General features: G+C 50.6%; 1 long non-coding RNA gene across 11 annotated transcripts in view; it reads left to right on the top strand.

The window, feature by feature from the left end:
* Positions 1-1,037: 1,037 nt before the first annotated feature.
* The window catches only part of LOC110597760 (uncharacterized), a 28,726-nt gene continuing 7,701 nt past the window's right edge, over positions 1,038-22,062 (top strand). For 2 of the 11 annotated variants that reach the window (XR_013439161.1, XR_013439152.1), the window contains exon 1: positions 7,969-19,508. This is a non-coding gene — a long non-coding RNA (uncharacterized LOC110597760). The other 9 variants (XR_013439153.1, XR_013439155.1, XR_013439160.1 and 6 more) reach the window with 9 other exon arrangements.

Raw genomic sequence — 22,062 nt, 5'->3', positions numbered from 1 at the left:
CCTTCAAGTGACCACCCTCCTTGTCTACTTCTGACTAAGAGCTTTGTCAATTCTGGAGTGACCAAATCCTAGCTCTAGGAGGGAACCTCAGGTGGCCAGGCCAGTAAGGCCTGGAAGGATCCTGCCTGCAGGTCCTCTTCCAGTGGGGGAGGGAGCCAGTAAGTTCCGGGCACCAGAGACCCTCAGGGCACCTAGGCTGGGCTAGGCCACTCTCCTGAGACAGTGCAGAAGGCTCCCTGCTCCAGGGGACGGAGCTTCAGGCTGCCTCCTCCTCAACACCTCTGTCCCCTCCCATTTCTGACCCATGACCCTCAGCAGCCTGAGAGCTGAAAGGTTATGGTGCCCCTCCCCTCATTCAAAATAGAAAACACCCTGATACTTAAAATAAGTGTGAGGAAGTCCAAGAAAGTTCTGATTTTTCCCAGGATGTCTACTTCCTTGCTATTTTTGAAGTACCAAGTTTTAGCCCTTAAAAAAGCAAAACCAAACCAAAACACTTTGTTGATGCCCTTTTCCTGCCAGTGCCCTAAGCACATGCCTAATCTGCCTATTGGGTAACCTGGCCTCGCCTGCCCCCTTCCCAGTGCCAGAGCAGGACAGAGGCCTGGCCTGCAATACCAGGGCATTGGGCCACTCTGCCCAGAGCCTTCCCAAGGGAGTCAGAAACCCTGGGCCAATCAGCTTCTGCCGGGGAGGTGACATCAGAAAAGCCCAGAAAGTTCCTCTGCTTCCGTCCCGGCCCTGGAGCACCTCTCCTCCCCATGAGAGCAGCCAGGGCCAGCAGGGGCCAGCCTGGCCTCCTTCCAGTCCTCAGCTGGCCAAGGACAGCAGGGCTGCGTGGGTCCCAAGGCCAGCTGCCCTTCACCCACACCTGCTGGGCAGGTCCCTCTGCCTAGCCAAGAACTGCCCCTTCTGCTCACTCTCCCAGGCGGGCGGGGGAGGGAGTAACAAGTCCTGGAGCCTTTTCTGCAAACTGGCTTTTCCAGATCCTGCTCATAAACTCTGGTTAAAAATAAAACCACATGTCTGGGGAGGAGAGGGAGGGCAGGGGGCGCAGAATTCGCGCAGAGGCTGTGGACAAGCAAGGACGGGCAGCCCAAGCACAAGACTGGAGTGTCCCACGGGAAGAGGCATCTTGGAAAGATGGGGAGCATCTTGGAAAATTCCAGAGGAGTGGCATCCTTCAGGGCACTCCATTGTGCAGGGAGAAAACAGGCCCCCAAAGGGGCAGGTGATGTCCACAAGGTCACCAGCAAACAAGTGCGCTCTTGGCCTTGTTCTTTCTTTCTTTCTTTCTTTCTTTCTTTCTTTCTTTCTTTCTTTCTTTCTTTCTTTCTTTCTTTCTTTCTTTTTTTTTTTATTTTTTTCTGGGCTGGGGATCAAACCCAGGGCTTCCTGCATGTGAGGCAGCACTCTACCACTGAGCTACATTCCCAGGCCTTTTTATTTTATTTTGAGACAAGTCACCCAGGTTGGCCTTGAACTTGCTATCCCCCTGTCTCAGGCTGCCAAGTAGCTGGGATTAGAGGTGTGTGCCACCACATCTGACTTTGACCTTGTTCTTGCTCCTGTCTTTTCCCCTAGTGAGGCACCAGGACAGCCCTCCTGTCTCCTCCCTCTGTGGAACCCCTTCTCTCGGTTCCTTCTCTCCCTAGCTGCTTCTCGTCCTCTGGGGGAGGGGGGGCCCATCCAGCTGCTGTCCCTTCACCTTCACCTCTCCAAGGTGACAGAAATGTATGGCATGTCTAGCATGCCACATAATGTGAATCCGTTCCTCTTTTTTTTTTTTTGGTGGTGCTGGGGATTGAACCCAGGGCCTTGGGCATGTGAGGCAAGCACTTACCAACTGAGCTACATCCCCAAACCCCATTCCTCTTGATAATAAACCCCAACTAGGAGGCTGGATGCTTCCTGAAGGCAGAGAAGTAAGGAGCTTGAGCCCTGGCCTGCAGGACTCCCACTGTGAACAGCTCCATGGGGGCCCAGACCTGGGGCCTGAGAGCTGCTGCAGAGCTAGGCCTGGGACCTCTGTCTGACCACCTTGTCCTTTGTTTCTGGAGCACCACAGGCTCAACTCCCCAGTGCTCAGTATGGAGCAGGCCCTGCTGTGAGCCCTGCAGGGCTATCCTCATTTCATTCACAGGCTGTGTCCCCCAGCCAGGAGGAAGAGGAGCTGGGATCATTTTCCCTCCCTCCCTCCTTCCCTTCCTTCTTGTGCTGTGGATGGAACCCCAGGCCTCATGCTTGCTAAGAACTTGCTCTACCACTGAGCTGCGCCCCCAGCCCTGGAGCTGGATTAGAACCCAGGGCTTCCTGCCACAGGCCCCTGCTCTTAATCTCAGCACCATCTGGCCCCAGAATTCCATCTTAAAGACTCAGTCTGACCTTTCAGCTCTTCCTGCTAGACTTCTCTGTCATCCACATTTCTGGCTCCTCATCCAGCACGGATGCCCTCCCCTAGCCTGCAGCCTCAGCAGTGGGTTCAGGCCAGGCAGCCTGGGCTCTCCCTGGAGGGGCAGAGGTTGCGGGTCCTCCTGGGAGCTGGGACGGAGAGGTGGGGTCAGCAAATATGAGCTGACTGACAGCTATTCCAGCTAAGGGCCTGGGGAGGGAGGGAGTGGGGTGTGGGCTGAAGTGGGGTTTGTGTCTTTCCCTCTCTTGCCTGTTTTGGAGCTTTAGCTTTGTCCCCGTTGCTCTGGACACTAAGGTTCTGTCCTTCCTTCCTTCTGTGTTCCCAGAAAAGCCTATAAAACAGAGATGGGATGTTTGGAGGGAATCCATTCGGGCTTTGGGATTGTCCTGGTGACCTTGGGCAAGTCACCCTGGGCCTTGAATTTCTGCCAAGTAGGAAGAATGGTGCCTCCCTGAGAGTATTATCCAGGGGATCAAGAGAGACAATGGAGCATTCTAGACTGTAAAGTGATCCGTGTTGTCAACCATGATGCACCTCGGCGGCTCTCTTCCTTTATTTATTTATTTGGCGGGGGTTGGGGGGGGTACTGGAGATTGAACTCAGGGACACTCTGTCCCTGAGCCACATCCCCAGCCCTATTTTGGATTTTATTTAGAGACAGGGTCTCACTGAGTTGCTAAGTGCCTGGCCAATGCTGAGGCTGGCTTTGGACTCGCAATCCTCCTGCCTCAGCCTCCCCAGCTGCTGGGGTTCCAGACGTGCGCCCGGCACCCAGCTGAGGCTGTCATCTTCCTAAAGGAAAAAGCTCTTAGAGGATCAGTGGCTAAAGGCAAGGAGGCTGTCTGCAGAGTGAAGGTTGTCCTGAGCCCGGCCACTTCTGAGCTATGACTTCCGAGCTAGTGAGGGAAGCGGCAGATGGGGAAGGGTTGGCTCTACCTCTGCCCTGCCCCAGCCTGTGGGGAGGGGGTCCCAAGATACTGGCCCTGCCTGGGCTGCTCAGGGAGCAGCAGGGGCACGCACCACCCTGGGGTGGAATCACCTCTTCCCCTTCCAGGGCCTGTGGCTGGACAAGAGCAGTGACATTATCTTCTTCGCTGATTCAATCCTAGCAGCACCACCACCACCCCCCTCCAAAAAAGGAGGCCCTTCCTGACCTTTCTGGACAGTTGACCGGCTGCACCTTTCAGGGGTCTAGTTCCAGTCAGTGTGGGAAGCCTGGGGCAGAATGGTGGCTAGGGATAACAAGAGGAGACTTCACCTACATGGAGCCGGGTGTCCGTGGCTGCAGGAGGAGGGGGCTGCCCTAGGCTGACAGTCTGTCCGGTTGCCGGTCACATGCCCATCCCCTCAGCCCTCAGCAGCGCATGCGCAGAGGATGGCTGGGAATAGATACCAATCTGGTTGCAGCAGCAGGTCATCAAAACCTGGAACTGTCCTTGCCAAACAGGAACATCTTGCCCCAGAGTTGAGCTGACACCTGGGTGGTGGGGAAGGAATGAAGAGATCTAATCAGGCTCCCAGAGTGAGCAGGCCTGGATGGCCCTGGCTTTGTGGGGTCGTTTTTTGTCAATTATCATTTATTCAGCCTTGGGTGCGAGGTCGTAAACAGGCCTAGGTCCTGCTTGCCTTGCTCACCGTCTAGTGGGTAGAATTCCAGAAGCACCTGCCCTGGTCATGGTGGGTGGACTGTTTAGCCTGAGCAATTGCACCTGGGTTTTGACGAGTGGATAGGAGTCTCCGGAGCAGGGACAGGAAAATCTCGGGCCTCACTTCTCTACTGGTTGAAGATTACAAACTGTCCCTGCACAAAATTCAGGAGTGGAGGGAGGCGCCGTGGGGGACAGAAGAGCCTCACTCAGGAACGAGGCCATTCTGGGGCTGAGGGCAAATCTCCCGGATACGACGCTGTTGGCTTCTGCCCCACTGGTCAGGCCTCCAGCTCTTCCTGAAGGTGGATGGAGGAAGATTTGGTGAGAATTACGTTTTCTTTTTTTTCTCAGATTTAGCCCTCCCCCGGGGGCCCTGATTGTGGGAGTACTGAGCTGGAGAGGGTCGGGGGATCAGCTCAGAGTGGAGCCCGCAGGCCTGCCCTGTCCACGCGCACTGCTGTCTTCATGCTCGCCCCTGGTCCTGGGCACCCAGCAGAGGCCAGGAGCTGCTTTTTTCTGGGCCTCAGATTGGGCTCAATGATTCAGGGCCCAGATTCCTTACAGGGCTGTCTCCAGTGGTCCCCTTCCTCCTGGCTTTGACCCAGGCGACTCTGCTCTTCCTGGGGACCCTTGTATCTGGCTGTGAGCCAGCTGTGTGCACTAAGCAGCTGCCCACCTGGACACAGGGCAGCTGGCATTCACCATCCCCGGGACCCAGTGGAGCAGGGGCAAGCCCAGTGCCTGGAGGGGACATTCAGGCCGTCTGCAGTCACAGCCCTTTGTCACCTAAATATCAGGGGAGGCTGAGCTGTGTGTGGCTTTGGTCTCAGCTGAATTTCTTTGCATCTGTCTTTGGAAGAGCTAAAAGCAGGTCTGATTGTCATGTGATATCCCCATGTGACAAGTGAGAGTGGGGTTCAGTCACCTGTTTCACCAGAGGGACACTGATGACTGACTGGCTTGCAGTTCCTTTGTTTAACAGACACACGATGGAGCACCCACTACCTGCTGGGTGTCATTCCAGGCTCAGGGGATCAGCAGGAAGCACGGGCCCCACCCTCAGGGAGCTGACCTTCATTCAGGTGGATAGACCAGCAACCAACAAAGGCTCCTAAGCAGGCTGGGTTGTGGTGAGCACTGTGAGGCTGGCTAACGTGGGTCGGGGAGAGGGCCTGGCTGGATGGGGAGAGTGTCCTTATTTTATACAGATGGCCCTGGACGGCCCTGCAGTGAAGGTGACATCAGAGGACAGACATAGGGAAAGGTCCTGAGGCAGTGCAAAGGCCCTGAGGCAGAACTATGCCCAGTGTTTGAGGAACAGCAAGGAGAGCAGGATAGGATTCACAGGAGGGAAGATGATGGAATTGGGAGAACTGACCGGCCCTTAGCTGTCCTTCTCTTGTCTCCTACCACGCCCAGCTGAGTCGCATGGGCTCAGTGCCTATCCCAGAAGGCCTATCCAGGGGGCTGGAGGCCAGGGCGGTTCCATCCCCGAACATGCTGCATACACAGCACTTGCCATTGCCCTGTCTGCCTCTCCTCTCTCTGCAGCTAGATATAGCTCTTTGAAAGGAATATTTATTCCTTTTCGAGTCCTCAGTTCTGAACGTGGCCTGAATGCTGTTTGCCTGTTCCCAACTCCCCCTCCAGCAGGTCTTCTCTGACACCGAGTCTCAGAGGGAGAGCAGTGTCTGAGCAGAGGTGTTTGTTGACTGACTGCTGGATGACAGAGGCCACTGCTGGAGGAGGGGCAGGGGCTGGGCAGATGCACAGCTTAGGAACGAGGCAGGAGAGAGTTCTGATTTCAGTTACCCGGAGTGATGTAGTTGCTTCATTTTATTCTGTTGCAGAAAAAACAATTGGGAATTTTACTCTGCTTCAGCCACTGGTCTAAGCGTTCGTTAATGTGCTGAAAAGCATGGAGAGCAGGTGCTACTATTATCCCCATTTAATAGGCCAAGATGTTTGTTTGTTTGTTTGTTTGCTGCAGCACAGGATGGAACCCAGGCCTCACACACACTGGGCAAGAGCTCCACCCTGAGCTGCGCCCCCAGCTGCAAGCTAAGGTTCTTGGGCACAGAGTGGCGAAGTGATTCAGCCAGGAAAACACAGCTAAGGATGGGCAGAGCCAGGATGTAAACCCAAGAACGCCCATTCTTAATTAACTAATTAATTAGTTTTGGGATTGAACTAGTGGTACTCTACCCTGAGCTTCATTCCCATCCTGTTTTATTTTTTTTTTTAATTTCAAGACAGGTCTCTCTAGTTGCTGAGACTGGCCTTGAACTTGTGGTTCTCCCGCTTTAGACTCCCAGAGTTATGGATGAGCCATCCCGTCTGGCTATGAGCCAGAGGGTTTTTTTTTTTTTCAGAATTTTTTTTTTAATATTTATTTTTAATTTTCGGCGGACACACATCTTTGTTGGTATGTGTGCTGAGGGTCGAACCCGGGCCGCACGCATGCCAGGCGGGCGCGCTACCGCTTGAGCCACATCCCCAGCCCGAGCCAGAGGGTTTTTGAGATTCAACTTTTAAGCAAAGATTTCAGGGGAAAAAAAAATCAAGCATTTAATTATAAGAAATTTGAGATAATTGACAGATACGGTGAATAATACCAAAAGCTAGGTGAATTTTTAAGATACAAAAGAGAGAGAGGGAATTCCAAGAAATGCCGCCCTGCTAGGGGGTTGCTAGGTTTCTGTCCCCAGACTCAGGCTCAGCCCAGGGTAGACTATCATTGTCTGAGATTTCCCTTTATCCTAGCATAAGAGGGTGTGGCCAGGTACAGAGGTACATACCTGTGATCACAGCTCCTTGGGAGGCTGAGGCAGGAGGATTGTAAATATGAGGCCAGTTTATGTCACTTATTAAGACCCTGTTTCAAAAAAATGAAAAGGTCAGTGATGTAGCTCAGTAGTAGAGTGCACCTGGGTTCATTCCCAGTCCTTAAAAAAAAAAAAAAGTGTGTGCACATGGGAATGCATGTACACACACACACACATATGCATGCACGCGCACACGCACACACACACAGTGTGTGTGAATACCCAGATATAGGTGAGCTGGGGTCCCCATGCCTGTGGACGGGCCTCAGGAGACCAGGCGCCCTGCAGCACGGTGAGACTGGGGCCCAGGAGGAGGGTGGGGGACCTGGCTTTGCAGAGACCCCTTACTGCTCCTGGCTGCGGCGAGAGGCTCATTCGGTGGCCTGCGTTTTCTGCGTGTCTGGGTATGTCAGACACGGGGACACGTGCCCTCACTGCCACGTGCCGCAAAGTGGGTCCCCCTGGGGAGACCATGCCCACGGGATTCTTGAAGGCAGAAGGAGATGGATGTAAGCTGACACTTCCCCCAACCACTGACAAGGAGCTGATGTGCCTTGGCCGAGGACAGGCCCCGTAATTAATGTGCCAGCGGCTTCATTGACAAAGCAGAAAAGCAAACACAGCGGAAGCCAGTGAGTCACACAGGGAGACGGCTGTGGAAGGGAGAGGGCAGAGGTGTGTGGAGCACGTCTGGGGGGACAGGCAGGGTGAGTGGAGAAGGAGGGAGAGGCGGAACAGAACAGTCTGCATCTGGGAGGATGTGTGTGAGCGTGTGTGTGTGTGTGTGTGTGTGTGTGTGTGTGTGTAAGGGAGCGAGAGAGAAGAGAGAGAGAGAGAGAGAGAGAGAGAGAGAGAGAGAGAGAGAGAGAGAGAGAGAGAGAACATGCGAGAATGTGTCTGAGAGGGAATGTGTCTGGGAGGATGTGCAGCTGAGAAGTGTGTGTGATTGACAGGAGGGGGAGGGAGGGAGGCTGGTGGAGGGGGAGGCCAGCCTCTCTCTTCCCTGCTTCAGCCAGGAGGGCTTCTGGAAAGCCCTGCAGTCTGGAGTGGGGGACGGACATGCAGGAGAGGTGAGATTTCATTACCTTTCTCTTTGTGTGATATTTTCGTGTTAGAGATGTAAGACTGGAGCTATAAATAATCCAGTCATAGCTGCAGCATCCTAGAGATTTATGGCGCGTGCCAATGCCAATCAGCTTGGACTGGGGGGAGGGCAGGTCTGCTTTACAGAGCCAAGATGAAAGGCTGCCTCTTCCCCATGTGATCCCCCAGCCCCAGAGAGCCCTCCCCACACCCCATGCCTCCCTCCTGACCCGCAGAGCCCAGGGGGAGCAAAGCTCACCGAAGCCTAGATCCCTCCCTTGTCCTGGGCTCCCTGAGCAGGGGAGATGGGCCTGAGCTGGGACAGCACCAGAGGGCCAGGGAGACCAGGGCGGAGGGAGCGGGGTGGGTGGAAGGAACAGGTCCTGCCCAGGGGCTCCCTAGACCAAACATCTCCTGGACTCTGCCTGCTGCCCCTCCTGCCCTCTCTGGGCCCCAGTGTGGCTCCATAACCTCAGGCTGATGCTTTGCTTGTCTTCTAACTCCCGGAGTAAACTGAAGGCCCAGAGAGACAAGCAAAGCCGGGGTGTTGGTGGCAATGGAGGGGCAGCTCATCTGGCTACTTCCAGGAGTGGCTCAGTCGAGATACACACACCTCAGGCCCAGGCCTCTGGCAGAGGGAGGCTCCTGCAGGGTGGGGCCCTTCCTTCAGAGGACTCCTCCGAGGTGCCTCGTCTGTCGGATGAAGGACCAGGCCTCCAGCCCAGTCCTACTTCCTGGTGACAGGATCTTTTCTTCGTACGGGCAGCTTGTTCTTCTGCGGCCTTCACCAGTAAGCCAGGTCCGGGAGGGGGATGCACACAAGAGGATTCACTCCTTTGAGTTCAGCTGAGCGCACAAATGACCTTGGACCAAGTTCGCCTGATTGGTGAATGGCAGGGCCTGGGCAGGTCGGGGGGCATCTGCGGACTCCCCTGCTGCATTCCTGGTGCACCTTCCAGGAGACCACCTGCCACCAAATGCAACATCTCCAGGTCCTGGATGGTGGCAGCAATCAGGCTTCTCCTGAGCATCAACCCAAATGGACTCTGATGTGCATGAGCAGAGGGTAGATCTACTGGAAGGATTTGGGGAGGCTCACGGCATCCATGGAAAAGTGGGCGCCCCACCTTGGCCAATGGGAAGGGTCCAAGCCATGCTACCAAGGGGGACACCATGGGGCAGTCTGGTTAGGATGCCCTTGCTGGCCCACCCTCTGCCATCCACGGTCTCCCCCACCCACATGGTGACTTCACTGTCTCCACCCAGATCTCTGCCAGGAATAATTTCCAAACTGACTCTGAGCCTTTGGGCTGCTACTCACCACCCTGAGGCCCAGTGGGACTTTTGAATGACTGAGCCTAGGTCCTCCTCTCCCACCCTGGCAGCCAGCAGGGAGGGGGAGATGGAATTCTTGACCTTGGTTTCTATAGGGAAAAGCAGGGTCTGTTTTCATAATCGCTCCCTAGGAAGGGAAGTTTCCACCCCTGGTCCCAAACAGGAGAGGAGCACTCTGAAGAACCCTGTCTTTTTGTTCCTCCAGACCTTCAGCTGCCTGTCCTCCACCCAACGCTGAGGTCCAGGAGGTGGACCTGCATGGCCGCCTCAGCTGAGGCCATTGGCTTTCGCTTGGGCTTGTCCATTTGGGGACACCACTGGAGAACAATGAAAGGGAGAATAGAGAGGTTGGGGTGTTTGTCCCCTTGGTCCCTTCACTTTGTGACTATGGCTCTCTCTAGCCTCCTCCCTCCTAGGGCCTTCAAACTCCTCATTATTCCTTGTGGGATTCCTTCTAGTGTCTTCTTTTTTTTTTTTTTTTATTGTTGTTGTTGTTACTGGGGATTGAACTCAGGGGCACTCGACCATTGAGCCACATCCCCAGCCCTATTTCGTATTTTATTTAGACACAGGGTCTCACGGAGTTACTTAGTGCCTCACCATTGCTGAGACTGGCTTTGAACTTGCAATCCTCCTGCCTCAGCCTCCTGAGGCGCTGGGATTACAGGCATGCGCCACCATGCCTGGTTCTAGTATCTTCTTGAAAGGCTCCTCCATTGCCCTGGTGAAGGTAACACTGTTTCTTTCTGGGACCCAAAGGAAACAGGGAATTTGAAGGTTGGGAAGTGACAGATCTCCAGTAAATGCCACAACATAGCAAAAGAGGTACCCAGTGGAAAGAGGCAGCATGGGGAAGTGGCAAGAGAAGGACACTGGCAGCCAAGGGCGGTGGCGCCCACCTGTAATCCCAACAGCTTGGTAGGCTGAGGCAGGAGGAGTGCAGGTTCAAAGCCATCCTCAGCAACATACTGAGGCCCTAAGCAACTCAGTGAGACCCTGTCTGTAAATAAATTACAAAAAAGGGCTGGGGATGTGGCTCAGTAGATGAGTGCCCTAAGTTTAATTCCCAGTCCAAAAGAAAAGAAAAGAAAAGGATTCACCTTCTGAGCCCTTTATCAGCAATCCCTCCTTGGAACACAATGCACAGAATTCTGACACCTCTTCCTGGCCTGGAGGTGATAGGTGCACTCGTGATAGATTAGTGATGTCTGTCCTGGCGTGGACTGGAGGTGGCAGCAGGATGGGCTTGCCCCCTCTGTAGGAGACCCTCAGTAAACATAGTAGTTTTCATATTGCTCAGCTTCGCGGAAAGGGAAGTAGGGCTCTGCTGGAATCCGAAAGGCCAGCTCCCTGTTTGTCCAGCATCCACTCCCACCAGCACTGCCCAAGTCCCCAGTGGCTGAGCACCGCTCCTGGCCACCACTGACTCCTCAGCAGTGCTGACGCCCTAGCCAGCCGGCCCTTTAATCAGCCTTAGCCAGGTCACTGAAGGACTTCTTTCTCCTGGGGCCTTTTAAAAATTCTCTGTGCGGTTTTGGGTATTGAGCTACATCCCCAGCCTTTTTAATTTTTTTTTTGGTGGGGGGGCTACCGGGGATTGAACTCAGGGGCACTTGACTGCTGAATCACATCCCCAGCCCTATTTTATATTTTATTTGGAGACAGGATCTCACTGAGCTGCTTAGCACCTCTCCTTTGCTGAGGCTGGCTATGAACTCAAAATCCTCCTGCCTCAGCCTCCTGAGCTGCTGGGATTATAGGCATGCACCACTGCACTAAGCTCCTGGGATCTTTTTATTTTATTTCATATCTTTATTTTATTTTTATGTGATGCTGAGGATCAAACCCAGTGCCTCAAGCATGCTAGGTAAGTGCTCTACCTCTGAACCACAACCCGAGCCCCTATTTTATTTTTTTAAATATTTTTATTAGTTATAGATGAACATTGCGCCTTTATTTTATTTGTTCATTTTTTATGTGGTGCTGAGAATCAAACCCAGTGCCTCACGCATGTTCGGCGAGTGCTCTACCAATGAGCCACCACCCCAGCCTTCCTTTCCATCTCCAAATGCTCAGCCTCACAGGGGAGTACATTTAGTCACTTGAATTTCTCCACTCCAGGTGACCCCCACTGTCCAAGCCTCCCCATCATCTCCAGTCCCAGCTCAGGGCACCTGAAGCTATTCCAGCAGCACACAGCACAGCTGGCTGAAGGTAGAAGAGAGGTGGAGGAGCATTCATGCCACAGGCATCCTTGGATGGGCGCTGGGGCCTTAGTGATCTCCAACTGGTCCCTAGTAACAAAGAAGATGAGAAGGAAAAAGAAATCCTTTTCCAAAACAACCTCCTTTCTGTTTTCACTCACGCAGAGGAGCAGCCTTTATTTATTCGTTTATGCCCAGGTTATTTATTGAGCACTTGCTATGTGCCAGGCAGCAGTGCACAGAACAGATACGCCCTCTGCCCTGAGGGGAGGCAGACAGGCAGCAGGTCTGGCAGCACAGTGAAGTGCCCAGGTGGAGGTATGCACAGGAGGGACCTCGAATCACAGTAGTATGGAAGACTTTCCCAAGGAGATGGCTCTTTTTTTTTTTTTAAAGAGAGGGAGAGAGAATTTTAATATTTATTTTTCAGTTATCGGCAGACACAACATCTTTGTTGGTATGTGGTGCTGAGGATCGAACCCGGGCCGCACGCCACCGCCTGAGCCACATCCCCAGCCCTAGGAGGTGGCTCTTAAGTCTGGAAGGATGAGGAAGCTGTTCTGGGTGGGGAGTGGGGACAGTCTATGCGCGGATCTGAAGGTGTTTGTTCCAAGAGCTTCTGGTTGCTGGCTGGTCACTGTGGCTGGTGCTCAGAGCTGGAGAAGGGAGTTGTCAGAGGGGAGCTAAGTGGGCAGGTCCTTTAGGGCCTTGAAAAGACCTAAGGGGTTCAGGTATTCCCAGAGCAGCTCCCACCCCACCTGAGCCTGTCCTCTGCCTGCTGAGGCAGGTGAGATCCTGAACAAAACTTGCCCCATTCCTTCCTGGGCTGTGAGCTGAGAACCTCTGGGCAGTTGCCCTATCTCCACTGTAATACCCTGGGAGTCAGCAGACAGACAGACAGACAGACAGAGCCGATGACAGCCAGGGGCAGGTGGACAGCAGGGGCTGGAGGAGGAACCGCAGAGGACTCCCACACACCTGTTGAAGGAAGGCTTTCATGCAGTCTCTGATGACTGGCTGGCCCAACCATTCAGGGTAAAATAGGCCTTCTGGAACTTTCTTTCTTCTATGAGTAAGTAGGCTTCCAATTCCCTCCTCCTCTCCCAAACCCTCAAACCTCTTTGTCTCAGCTAATCCCCTGCCAGGCCTGCTTCCCTTTGGAAAATGGGAAATGGCGTGACCGTGTGGAGGAGTGCTCCGGGTGCCTGGGTAGAGCCGAGTGTGCGTGACAGTGTCTCATAGTCGAGTGAGGAAGTAAATACATGGGAGTGGGGTGTTCGCAAGACTCCCGTGCCTTCGGTTTGCATCTGGAGAACATGTACATGTCTGCACAGGAGAGTGTGGCAGGGATGTTTATGGACACAGGAGACATGTGGCATGCGTGCGCGCGCGTGTGCAATGTGTGCTGTGCGTGTGTGTGACTCTGCCACCGCAGGACCATGACTGTCTTTGCAGGAGAGAAGTTGCTGGGCTGAGATATCTAGATTCACCAAAGCAATAAACACCAAGCTATCCTCAGTGACCTCTCCTTTCCCATCCATTCTCTACCCAGCAGCCAATGTGAGTTCTTAAAAATGCAAATCAGATCATGTCACTCCTGGGCTGCAAACCCCTCCTGTGCTTCCCATTGCATTTGGAACAAATCAAACTTTTTTTGTGTTATTGTTGTTCTAGGGATTGAACCCGGAGGTACTTACCACTGAGCTTCAGCCCCAGTCCTTTTTATTTTTTATTTTAAGGCAAGGTCTCATGAAGTTGGTTAGGGCCTCTAAATTGATCTCAAACTTATGATCCTCCTGCTTCAGCTTCCGAAGCCGCTGGGATTACAGGCATGTGCCACCATGCCCTGCTCAAATTTTGACTGGCCTACACCACATGCCCCAACTCCAATCTTGGACACTTTGTGGCTTGATCTCCTTTCACTCCTTGGGCACCTCCGGTCTCAGTCATAGCCCAGAACCTGCACACCCACCATCCCCTCTCTTGGTCCCCTGTGCTATCCTGGCTCCTGATAGTCCAACATAATGACATTATCAATGAGGCCTTCCCTGGCTTCTTTAGTTAGCTTTTTTTTTTTTTTTTTTTTTTTTTTTTTGTCACTGTGACCAACATACCTGACAAGAACGACTTAGAGAAGGAAAAGTTTCTTTGGGGCTCACAGTTTCAGAAGTTCACAGGTGGGCAACTCCTCTGCTCTGGGCCCAAGGTGAGGCCGCACATCATGGCTGAAGGGAAGCTGCTTAGCTCATGCCAGGGTCAGGAAGCAGAGAGAGATAAGGGCGAAGTGACCACAGGGGAGATACACCCTTCTAGGACACACCCCCAGTGACCCACCTCCTGCAGCCACCCCCACCTGCCTGCAGTAACCACATCGTCAGTACCTGTGAACTCTCAGGAAACAACCGTTATATTGTATTTTATTATTTTTGTTTTGTTTTTTGATACCGGGGATTTAACCCAGGGCACTTTATGAGCTACATCCCTAGCCCTTTTTATTTTTTTATTTTGAGACAGGACCTCACTAATTTGCTGAGGCTGGCCTCAAACTTGGGATCCTCCTGTCTCAGCCACAGCACCTGCCTGTAATCTGATCATTTTATCAGTGAGTATTCCTGCATTAACAGAAGATTTGGGGTGGGAGATACATCCTATCCAAACTAGAACACTGGCCACCCAATTTAAATGGGTCCTCCACTCCCCTTCCCTTTGACTACGTCTGTTGGTCTGAAGCAGACACTGAGACAGGAGTTCGTTCAGTTTGGTAGGGAGAATGAAACTAAAACAGGGAGATAAGGGCACAGTGGTGCATCCCTGTAATACCAGCTATTTGTGAGGCTGAGGCAGGAGAATCACAAGTTCAAGGACAGTCTCAGCAACTTTTCGAAGCCCTAAGCAACTAAGCCCTTAGTGAGACCCTGTCTTAGAATAAAAATTAAGAAGGATTAGGATGTGGTAAAACACACTTGCAAAGCACCCTTGCATTAAATCTTAAAAAATAAATAAATAAAAAGTAAGTAAAAGACCTGAATGAACACGTCACCAAAGGAGATGTTCAAGTAGCAAGTAAGCATCTGAAACGATGTTCAACCTGGTGTCATTAGGGAATTGCAAATTAAAACAACACTGTAACCAGGCACAGTGGAGGCTGAGGCAGGAGGATCATGAGTTCAAAGCCAGCCTAAACAACTTATTGAGACCTTAAGGACTTACCAACATTCTTTCTCAAAATGAAAAATAACAAGGGCCGGGGATGTGGCTCAGGGGTTCAGCACCCCTGGGCTCAATGTGTGGATCCAGAAAAACACCACCACCACCACAACATTGGAGCTTTGGAGCGAGGTGTGTGGCTCAGTGGTAGAGCTCATGTAAGAGGCCCTGTGCTCAATCCCTAGTACTAAAATAAAAAACAAACAACAAGAATATTGAGATATCACTATGCATCTATCAGAATGGCTGAAACCCAGAACCTAACAACACCAAATGCTGGCGAGGATGAGGAGCAACAGGAACTCTCACTCATTGCTGGCGAGAATGTAAAATGGTAGCACCACGGTGGGAAGACAGTTGGGCAGCTTCTTATAAAACTAGACATACTCTACTGCAGAATCCCACCACGGAACTTCTTGGTATTTGCCGACATCAATCAAAAACGTTAAGTCCCTACAAAAACCTGCCCATGGACATGTATGGTAATTCACAAAACATGGAAGCAATCCAGATGTCCTTCAGTAGGTGGATGAATAAATAAACGGTGATACAGCCAGACAATGAAATCGTATTCAGCACCAAAGGAAATGAAGTATTAAGTTATGGAATATGAAGGAGACTTCAGTGCATCTGATTGAGTGAGATGAGCCAATCTGATAAGGCTACACTTGGTATCACTCCCAAGTACACGACCCACTAGAAGAGGTAGAACCGTGGAGTCAGTAAAAAGATCAGTGGATGCCAGGGGTTTGGGGGTCTATCGATAATCAGAGATATGTCACTGCTCTGAAGGACGCTGCAATGGCCCTGTGTCATTGTGCATTTGCCTAAACCCATGGAATATACACACAGCCCCAAGAGTGAGCCCAATGTAAACCATGGACTTTGGGTAACGCTGATGTGTTCCTGAATGATGATGATGATTAAGATGTTAATAACATAAAGGGCTGAAGGTGAAGCTCAGTGGTAAAGTGCCCCCGGGTTCAATCCCCAGGACCAAAAGATAAAATAAAAAGGAAGATGTACAGAAAAACAAAACAAAACAAAACAGTTTACTTGGGACATTCTCCCTGGTCTGCCCGCCCCTCTCTCGCATCCTGGTTCTTTCTCTCTGCTGCCCAAGTGTTCTGACCACCCCCCAGGGGAATGTGTTTACTGGGGCGTCTGCCTGCCTTCCTCTTCTTCGTGGTTTGCTGGATCCTTTGTTAAAGATTTTCCAGTTTAGGGGCCAGCCTGGCTGGAAGCTTCTGGATCTCCGGTTCCTCTGCCAATCTTGTAGCCACCCACCCCCCAGCTTCCTGCCAGCCCACTGATCTTCTAGAAAGAATTTCATAAACAAATGACAGCCCTGCGCTGCTCTGCAAGCACTGTCCTGGTATAAACGTGGATTCTGACACCCAACGGAGGAGAAGAAAATTCAAGATTGGGGAAGAGAAGAAAATCCTGGATAACTCATTAATATCACCTCCAACCAGGCTTAATCTGGCCTCCTTTGGAGTGAGTCTGAAGTGAGAGGAAAAACATCTTCCCTCCTCACCCTCCAAGGGAGAGAGCTGTCATGCAGAACAGACTTGAGGGGAGCCCACCGACTGTGAGCCCCACTTCCATTTCCCAGGCCTTGATTAAGACTTTTAGAGGCATTAAGCTCTGAAAAGACTGGGCATCTCCACCCCCAAGGAGAAGTGCAAAAATATAATCAAAGATAAGCTACAAATAAATGTGAGGGAGCCCTTCCACACTTTGCATGATTCCAAGATGACCACTTTGAAATCTTTCAGTTTTTGAAATATGCAATATGAAATTCTTAGGTGGGGTTCTCCTTCTTTTGCTGATTTCCTTGTGTGGGTTTGTTTTGCACATTGCTCCTATTTGTAATCAGCTCACACCCCCAGCTGGTCTTCCTGCCTAGTGGTGGGCTGTGGTAGAATCATTTCTGAGCTGACCTTGTCCAGGTGGCTCTGAGCTAAAGAGTCCCTCCATGAAACAGGGCCACTGACTTAAGTTCTTTCTCACCAAGACTAGTGAGCTTGCTTGCTTCATCCTCCAAGGCACACCAGCTCCAGGCTGATCAGGGACAAGATGAGCAGGGAGGCGGGGGACAGAGTCCTGTATAGGCATTAGTCCTTGGGCTAGGGTAGTTCAGCTTAGGAAATCAAACTTGAATCAGATTGAATGCTTCTGAGATCCCTGTTATAAGCTAAAATTAATTTGGGCAGGAGTGGGTGGCCAGCATGGGGTCTTATCATCAGGAGCCTGGGTCTCTTCTAACCTAGAGTGGCCGAGATGGTGGAACAGAGTGGTCAAGATTCCACTTTGGAACTGACCAGCCATTAAGGTACATTGTCTCCTATAAGTGTTAGAGGGTCACCCCTGCACTATAGATGGGTAAACTGAGGCCAAGTTCACCTGCACAAAGATGGAAGAGTGGGGTCTGCTAAGGGGGTCAGTGTTGAGATGTGGCTCAAAGTAACCTGCAGGGACCACAACCTGGAGCCCCTTTTTCATGTTTTATCATCTCCTGGAGCTTCTGATGCTAGAGTGAAAGGCGAGAAGCCTCTGGGCATCAATATCATCACTGCACCTTTGGTCCTACTATGTGCTGGGTGTTCAGGTAAATGCTTCAAATTTGTCATCTACACAGCATCCCTGCAAGGTGGGCTATTTTTCTTTCTTTCTTTTTGGTACTGGGGATCGAACCCAGGGGTGCTCAAGCTACATCTCAGTCCTTTTTTGTATTTTATTTAGAGACAGGGTCTCAGTGAGTTGCTTTAGTCCTCACTAAATTGCTGAGGCTGGCTCTAAGCTCTTGATTCTCCTGCCTCAGCCTCCTGAGCTGCTGGGATTTGCCCAAAGTAGGGGCTGGCTGGGGACTTCTCACCCGCTGGAAGGGAAGCTTCATGAGAGCAAAGCAAGTCCGACTCGTGGCTGTAACCCCATCACAGAACCTAACACAGTGACTGTTGTAGTGTCAGCGAGCAGTGGATATCTAGCAAGTGAATAAATCAAGGAACGATGGATCGACTTCTTTTGGACCCAAATCTTTGCTCTTTCCTGGTTTCGCCCAGTCCAGGTGGCTCTGAGCTAAAAGCAGGAGCCCTGGGAACTTCCTGGTGGAAAAGGCACCGTGGGCAGAGCTGGCTGAAGCTGCCTGGGGGAGATACTGCAGCAGAGCCCAGGCCGCCTGGCCTTGCTGATTCAGGGAACCCCTGCCCTCGGCCCTGCCCAGCACACCTGGTGGTTATGTGGAGTCCCAGACGATCCCGGGAGGGTTTCACCACAGAATCAGCAGAGGGGCTGTGCATCTAGTGATTCAGAAGATCCTGCTGGCCTCCCTTATCCTCAAACCTTCTGTTGCCATGGCAACTGGCCTCCATCAAACCAGAGCTTGCTGAGGGCATCCCAGTTAACCCCTTCCTGTACAGCAGGGCCCTCAGTATTCTTGTCCATAGGGCCTGGATGCTAATGCCCAAGCCAAGAGACAGTGGCACAGGGGCCACCAGACAGAGGAAGGGTGGGGTTGTGGGCAGTGCAGGCTGGGGAGGTCAAGGTTGAACAGGGTTGAATCTTTGGGTCAGCTCTGCAAACTCAGATATGCCTGGAAGCCTTTCCAGCCTCAGTTTGCTCTCTTGCAGGGTGGACAGAACAGTGTGCCCGCTCGCGGTGCTGCTCACGGGTGGGACGTGGACTGCATGGTGACAGATCTGAGGAGCTGGTGGCACACAGCTAACGCCAGTTCCTGGAGGCCAGGTTCAGGGTATCCACACAGGAGAAGCTGGGTGACACAATGTTATGCAGGGGCCCCACATGTCAGGGGACAGCTCACCAGTCCTAGACACACAGAGTGATTCATCTGGAAAAAAGGAAGCCCACAACCACTCAGACTGTCCCAAGCCTGGAGGTTGCCCAGGGAGAACCCTTCAAACAGCCCATTCATTCCACCTTGAACTCAGCCCCCTCCAATCCCACAGGGCTCTGGACTTTCAAAGTGAGAGGTTTGACTTGAATGTTCAAGACAGGCTGCAGGAGGCTGGTGGAGAAGGGGAGGCCTCCAATAAGTCTGAGGGGAGAAGGTGGGACTGGCCTGGGTTATCAGAACTCACTAGCAGCCTGTGGGGGGTGCTGGGCCCTGTCCACGTCAACTCCTCTCAACTCCAATTGAGCAAAAAGACCCCTGGGGGATGTGAGGGTAGAGTCAACCAGAAAAGGTAGCAGTAATGTCCCACTCCCCAGTTTACCGAGGGAGCACAGGGTTCAGAGGGATGAAGGCCAATAAGGTCACATTCCTCACCCGCTGCTTAGAGGGATGGGATGGCTCCTCCTGCTCTGGGCACAAGGACCCAAATCCTGGCTGGGCCTACAGACCTCCTGGTCCTGGCCCCTGCCCACCTCTCGGCTCATTTTGCATGTCTAGGCCCCAGCTACTCAATCTTTCTTTTTTTGGGTACCAGGGATTGAACTCAGGGGTGCTTAACCACTGAGCCACATCCCCAGCCCTATTTTGTATCTTATTTAGAGACAGGGTCCCACTGAGTTGCTTAGGGCCTCCATGAATTGCTGAGGATAGCTCTGAACTTGGGATCCTCCTGCCTCAGCCTCCTGAGCGGCTGGAATCACAGGCTTGTGCCATTGCCCGCCCCCCGCCCCGGGTGGGAGGGGGCAGTCTTTCTTTATTATTGTTTTCTGAATGAATTGTGCTTTCTCCATCCACAAGGCTTCTGCACACAATGGATCACCTCTACCTGAAGGGGCCATGCACTCTCTTCCCAAGTTCAGTTACTGTAACTCCTTCACTGTAAGTTACTTATGAAACACTAAACTGTCGATTTTGAAATAATATCAGAATACATAAAAGTTGCAAAAAAATCATACAAATAATCCCCGTCTTCCCTTTGCTTGTTTTCCCTGAACGTTAGCCTTTTACCCTGCTTGCGTTTGAGCTGGTTGCTGGGTTCCTTCCCAACTCCCTCTTCAGGACTTTGCGATGCCAGTGTGAAACTGGCCGTGGACAAGAGCACCCCAGAAATTGGTATCTGGACTTTTTCCCCTTGAGAGTTGATTCTTAAACAGTTTTAGCATATTACCATTTTATCCATCTCCCTCTTCTCTCTCTCTCTCTCTCTCTCTCTCTCTCTCTATTTTTTCAGTGCTGAAGATTGAACCCAGGCCCTCATGCATTGCTAGGCAAGCAGTCTACCACTGAGCCACTCTCCTCCTCTTTTCTCTCTTTTTAATCAACCTTTTCTCTTTATATGTACAGGAAGTAGGTGTGTACACTTACTTTTTTTTTTCTGAACTGATTGAGAGTAGGTGACATATATATCTCTTTATCCTTAAATATTTCTATGTGCATTTCTAAAAAAAAAAAAAAAACAAGGTCATTCACTTACATAATAACCACAGTATGTTTATCCAAATCAGAAAATTAGCATGGCTACCGTTCTATTGTCTGATGTACAGACATTTTTCTTTCTTTTTTTTTTAAAAAACATCAGTGGACTTTTATTTTATTCATATATTTGTATGTGGTGCTGAGAATCGAACCCAGTGCCTCACACATGCTAGGCAAGTGCTCTTCCACTGAGCCACAGCCCCAGCCCACAGACATTTTTCAAATGCCTCCAACTGTCCTACTAAAGTCCTTTATAGTAAAAGAAGAAACTTTCTCTGGTCCAGTGCCTAGTAAGCCTACATGTTGTGTTTAGTTGCCATGTCTCTTCGATATCCTTTAGCCTAGTACTATTCAGCCCTTCCTTGTCTTTCATGACCTTGAAATTTCTTTAGGGGACAGACCACTGATTTTGAGGAATATACTTCACGTGGGTCTGTCTGGTGGTATTCCTGCTTGGTTAGATTCAAGTCCTGTAGATTTGGGGGTCAGGGATTGCACACAGATGCTGTCGTGGCCATCTCAGGGCATCCCATGGAGAGACACCTTATTGTCCCGTTACTGGTATGAACTTGGATCACTCCATGTTTGCTACTTTTCTCAGAATCCAGATTTGATTTGTCATCAGCAGATTTCTTTGGGGAGATATTTCGAGATATGAAAATGTCTTGTTTCCTATCACCCATTACATGTTGAATATCCCTTATCCAAAATGCTTGGGACCAGAAGTGTTTTAAATTTGGGAGTTTTAAGAATTTTGGAATATTCATATTGACTTTACTGACTGAACATCTCTAATCTGAAAATCCAAAATCTGACATGCTTCAAAATTCAAAGTTTTTTGAACACTGACATAACACTCAAAAAGTTGAGGTCTTGGGTAGAACATTTCAGATACTGGATTTTCAGATTAGGAATGCTCAACCTGTAGTTGCAGCCTCCATTGATGAATTTTGCCTGAAATGATTAATATTAGGGTGATAGTCAAGCAATTATTTTATTTATTTTTGGTACTGGGGATTAAACCCAGGGACAGTTAACCTCTGAGTCACTTCCCCACCCCCTTTTTTAATTTTTATTTTTTTTGTAGTGGTACATGGACAGCATGCCTTTATTTTATTTGTTTCATTTTTATGTGGTGCTAAGGATCGAACCCAGTACCTCATACATGCTAGACAAGTGCTCTGCCTTTGAGCTATGGCCCCAGCACCCCCAGCCCTTTTTATATTTTATTTTAATATTTTTAGTTGTAGATAGACACAATACCTTTATTTATTTATTTATTATGTGGTACTGAGGATCGAACCCAGGGCCTTACACATGCAAGGCAAGTGCTCTACCACTGAGCCACAACCCCGGCCTCTTATATTTTATTTTGAGACAGGGTCTTAACTAAATTGCTTAGGGCCTTGCTGAATGGCTGAGGGTGGCTTTGAACTTGTGATCCTCCTGCCTCAGCCTCCTGAACTGTTAGGATTACAGGCGCGCACCACTGTGCCCAGCCTTAAATGATGATTTGAAAATTTTGGTTTTTTTTAATTAAATTTATTTATTTATTCTAATTTGTTATATATGACAGCAGAGTGTGAAAATTCTGTTATTATTTCTGCATTCTACATTAAAGAAGAGCTTCTTTCCTTCCCCATTTATTGTTGTTGTTGGATGGATTTTTTTCTTCTTCTTTATTTGTGGTGCTGGGTTGAAACCTAGGGTCTCAAGCATGCTCGGCAAAGGCTCTACCACTGAGCTGCATCCCCAGACCCCCAAACATTGTTTATTCATTCTTTTATTTAAATCAAAAGGAATCCATGGATTCTTATATAATTCTTTGAGTTATAATCTGTCCTTCTCATTATTTACTTCGTATAAATAAGGCCAAATTTGTCCAGGGAAACCCAGTTATGCTGGCTCCTGTACCTACTGACAACTCCCCATTTATCTAATTTATTTTTTATTTATT

Source organism: Ictidomys tridecemlineatus, chromosome 5 (assembly GCF_052094955.1).
Source record: "Ictidomys tridecemlineatus isolate mIctTri1 chromosome 5, mIctTri1.hap1, whole genome shotgun sequence".
NCBI lineage: Eukaryota > Metazoa > Chordata > Mammalia > Rodentia > Sciuridae > Ictidomys > Ictidomys tridecemlineatus.
The sequence above is the reverse complement of the archived record's forward strand: the minus strand, read 5'-3'. Positions and strand labels throughout refer to the sequence as shown.